Here is a 5150-nt window from a genome sequence, read left to right as displayed (position 1 = left end):
TGAAAAAAAGATGAAAATCACTCCGAGACCATGGGCTATAGTCCATGGTCTCGGGGTGATTTTCGTCTTTTTTTCAAATCCTCAAAAATGATGAAAAACGGAAACGGCATGCTATAGTATGCCGTCCGAGACCATGGGCTATAGCCCATGGTCAAAAAGGATGAAAAACGAGGATTTGAAAAAAAGATGGAAATCACTCTGAGACCATGGGCTATAGTCCATGGTCTCGGGGTGATTTTCGTTTTTTTTTTTCAAATCCTCAAAAATGATGAAAAACGGAAACGGCATGCTATAGTATGCCGTCCGAGACCATGGGCTATAGCCCATGGTTAAAAAGGATGAAAAACGAGGATTTGAAAAACAGAGGAAATTCCGAGACCATGGGCTATAGTCCATGGTCTCGGGGTGATTTTCGTCTTCTTTTTAATCCTCAAAAATGATGAAAAAAGGCATGCCATAGTATGCTATCCAAGGCCATGGGCTATAGGCCTATAACCTACTGTGGGCCTATAACCTTCTGTGGTGACTATGGCTCAAGAGGTAGAGAAGGTCGTCCAATGATCCATGGGTCGGCGGTTCGAATCCCGTCTTAGCCAATGGTCAAAAAGGATGAAAAACGAGGATTTGAAAAAATCACTCCGAGACCATGGGCTATAGTCCATGGACTCGGGGTGATTTTCGTCTTTTTTTCAAATCCTCAAAAATGATGAAAAAAGGCATGCTATAGTATGCTATCCAAGGCCATGGGCTATAGGCGTATAACCTACTGTGGGCCTATAACCTTCTGTGGTGACTATGGCTCAAGAGGTAGAGAAGGTCGTCCAATGATCCATGGGTCGGCGGTTCGAGTCCCGTTTTAGCCAATGGTCAAAAAGGATGAAAAACGAGGATTTGAAAAAATCACTCCGAGACCATGGGCTATAGTCCATTGGGGACCTCGGGGTGATTTTCGTCTTTTTTTCAATCCTCAAAAATGATGAAAAACGGAAACGGCATGCTATAGTATGCCGTCCGAGACCATGGGCTATAGCCCATGGTCAAAAAGGATGAAAGACGAGAATTTGAAAAAAAGATGAAAATCACTCCGAGACCATGGGCTATAGTACATGGTCTCGGGGTGATTTTCGTCTTTTTTTCAAATCCTCGAAAATGATGAAAAACGGAAACGGCATGCTATAGTATGCCGTCAAAAAGGATGAAAAACGAGGATTTGAAAAAAAGATGAAAATCACTCCGAGACCATGGGCTATAGTCCATGGTCTCGGGTGATTTTCGTCTTTTTTTCAAATCCTCAAAAATGATGAAAAACGGAAACGGCATGCCATAGTATGCCGTCCGAGACCATGGGCTATAGCCCATGGTCAAAAAGGATGAAAAACGAGGATTTGAAAAAAAGATGGAAATCACTCTGAGACCATGGGCTATAGTCCATGGTCTCGGGGTGATTTTCGTTTTTTTTTTTCAAATCCTCAAAAATGATGAAAAACGGAAACGGCATGCTATAGTATGCCGTCCGAGACCATGGGCTATAGCCCATGGTTAAAAAGGATGAAAAACGAGGATTTGAAAAACAGAGGAAATTCCGAGACCATGGGCTATAGTCCATGGTCTCGGGGTGATTTTCGTCTTCTTTTTAATCCTCAAAAATGATGAAAAAAGGCATGCCATAGTATGCTATCCAAGGCCATGGGCTATAGGCCTATAACCTACTGTGGGCCTATAACCTTCTGTGGTGACTATGGCTCAAGAGGTAGAGAAGGTCGTCCAATGATCCATGGGTCGGCGGTTCGAATCCCGTCTTAGCCAATGGTCAAAAAGGATGAAAAACGAGGATTTGAAAAAATCACTCCGAGACCATGGGCTATAGTCCATGGACTCGGGGTGATTTTCGTCTTTTTTTCAAATCCTCAAAAATGATGAAAAAAGGCATGCTATAGTATGCTATCCAAGGCCATGGGCTATAGGCGTATAACCTACTGTGGGCCTATAACCTTCTGTGGTGACTATGGCTCAAGAGGTAGAGAAGGTCGTCCAATGATCCATGGGTCGGCGGTTCGAGTCCCGTTTTAGCCAATGGTCAAAAAGGATGAAAAACGAGGATTTGAAAAAATCACTCCGAGACCATGGGCTATAGTCCATTGGGGACCTCGGGTGATTTTCGTCTTTTTTTCAATCCTCAAAAATGATGAAAAACGGAAACGGCATGCTATAGTATGCCGTCCGAGACCATGGGCTATAGCCCATGGTCAAAAAGGATGAAAGACGAGAATTTGAAAAAAAGATGAAAATCACTCCGAGACCATGGGCTATAGTCCATGGTCTCGGGGTGATTTTCGTCTTTTTTTCAAATCCTCGAAAATGATGAAAAACGGAAACGGCATGCTATAGTATGCCGTCAAAAAGGATGAAAAACGAGGATTTGAAAAAAAGATGAAAATCACTCCGAGACCATGGGCTATAGTCCATGGTCTCGGGTGATTTTCGTCTTTTTTTCAAATCCTCAAAAATGATGAAAAACGGAAACGGCATGCCATAGTATGCCGTCCGAGACCATGGGCTATAGCCCATGGTCAAAAAGGATGAAAAACGAGGATTTGAAAAAAAGATGAAAATCACTCCGAGACCATGGGCTATAGTCCATGGTCTCGGGGTGATTTTCGTCTTTTTTTCAAATCCTCAAAAATGATGGAAAACGGAAACGGCATGCTATAGTATGCCGTCCGAGACCATGGGCTAAAGCCCATGGTTAAAAAGGATGAAAAACGAGGATTTGAAAAACAGAGGAAATCACTCCGAGACCATGGGCTATAGTCCATGGTCTCGGGGTGATTTTCGTCTTTTTTTCAAATCCTCAAAAATGATGAAAAACGGAAACGGCATGCTATAGTATGCCGTCCGAGACCATGGGCTATAGCCCATGGTTAAAAAGGATGAAAAACGAGGATTTGAAAAACAGAGGAAATCACTCCGAGACCATGGGCTATAGTCCATGGTCTCGGGGTGATTTTCGTCTTCTTTTTAATCCTCAAAAATGATGAAAAACGGAAACGGCATGCTATAGTATGCCGTCCGAGACCATGGGCTATAGTCCATGGTCTCGGGGTGATTTTCGTCTTTTTTTCAAATCCTCAAAAATGATGAAAAACGGAAACGGCATGCTATAGTATGCCATCCGAGACCATGGGCTATAGCCCATGGTCAAAAAGGATGAAAAACGAGAATTTGAAAAAAAGAGGAAATCACTCCGAGACCATGGGCTATAGTCCATGGTCTCGGGGTGATTTTCGTCTTTTTTTCAAATCCTCAAAAATGATGAAAAACGGAAACGGCATGCTATAGTATGCCATCCGAGACCATGGGCTATAGCCCATGGTCAAAAAGGATGAAAAACGAGAATTTGAAAAAAAGAGGAAATCACTCCGAGACCATGGGCTATAGTCCATGGTCTCGGGGTGATTTTCGTCTTTTTTTCAAATCCTCAAAAATGATGAAAAACGGAAACGGCATGCTATAGTATGCCGTCCGAGACCATGGGCTATAGCGCATGGTCAAAAAGGATGAAAAACGAGGATTTGAAAAAAAGATGAAAATCACTCCGAGACCATGGGCTATAGTCCATGGTCTCGGGGTGATTTTCGTCTTTTTTTCAAATCCTCAAAAATGATGAAAAACGGAAACGGCATGCTATAGTATGCCGTCCGAGACCATGGGCTATAGCCCATGGTCAAAAAGGATGAAAAACGAGGATTTGAAAAAAAGATGGAAATCACTCTGAGACCATGGGCTATAGTCCATGGTCTCGGGGTGATTTTCGTTTTTTTTTTTCAAATCCTCAAAAATGATGAAAAACGGAAACGGCATGCTATAGTATGCCGTCCGAGACCATGGGCTATAGCCCATGGTTAAAAAGGATGAAAAACGAGGATTTGAAAAACAGAGGAAATTCCGAGACCATGGGCTATAGTCCATGGTCTCGGGGTGATTTTCGTCTTCTTTTTAATCCTCAAAAATGATGAAAAAAGGCATGCCATAGTATGCTATCCAAGGCCATGGGCTATAGGCCTATAACCTACTGTGGGCCTATAACCTTCTGTGGTGACTATGGCTCAAGAGGTAGAGAAGGTCGTCCAATGATCCATGGGTCGGCGGTTCGAATCCCGTCTTAGCCAATGGTCAAAAAGGATGAAAAACGAGGATTTGAAAAAATCACTCCGAGACCATGGGCTATAGTCCATGGACTCGGGGTGATTTTCGTCTTTTTTTCAAATCCTCAAAAATGATGAAAAAAGGCATGCTATAGTATGCTATCCAAGGCCATGGGCTATAGGCGTATAACCTACTGTGGGCCTATAACCTTCTGTGGTGACTATGGCTCAAGAGGTAGAGAAGGTCGTCCAATGATCCATGGGTCGGCGGTTCGAGTCCCGTTTTAGCCAATGGTCAAAAAGGATGAAAAACGAGGATTTGAAAAAATCACTCCGAGACCATGGGCTATAGTCCATTGGGGACCTCGGGGTGATTTTCGTCTTTTTTTCAATCCTCAAAAATGATGAAAAACGGAAACGGCATGCTATAGTATGCCGTCCGAGACCATGGGCTATAGCCCATGGTCAAAAAGGATGAAAGACGAGAATTTGAAAAAAAGATGAAAATCACTCCGAGACCATGGGCTATAGTACATGGTCTCGGGGTGATTTTCGTCTTTTTTTCAAATCCTCGAAAATGATGAAAAACGGAAACGGCATGCTATAGTATGCCGTCAAAAAGGATGAAAAACGAGGATTTGAAAAAAAGATGAAAATCACTCCGAGACCATGGGCTATAGTCCATGGTCTCGGGTGATTTTCGTCTTTTTTTCAAATCCTCAAAAATGATGAAAAACGGAAACGGCATGCCATAGTATGCCGTCCGAGACCATGGGCTATAGCCCATGGTCAAAAAGGATGAAAAACGAGGATTTGAAAAAAAGATGGAAATCACTCTGAGACCATGGGCTATAGTCCATGGTCTCGGGGTGATTTTCGTTTTTTTTTTTCAAATCCTCAAAAATGATGAAAAACGGAAACGGCATGCTATAGTATGCCGTCCGAGACCATGGGCTATAGCCCATGGTTAAAAAGGATGAAAAACGAGGATTTGAAAAACAGAGG

The sequence above is a fragment of the Electrona antarctica genome (genome assembly GCF_951216825.1).
Source record: "Electrona antarctica genome assembly, contig: scaffold_234, whole genome shotgun sequence".
Taxonomy (NCBI): domain Eukaryota; kingdom Metazoa; phylum Chordata; class Actinopteri; order Myctophiformes; family Myctophidae; genus Electrona; species Electrona antarctica.
Note: the sequence above shows the minus strand (reverse complement) of the source record.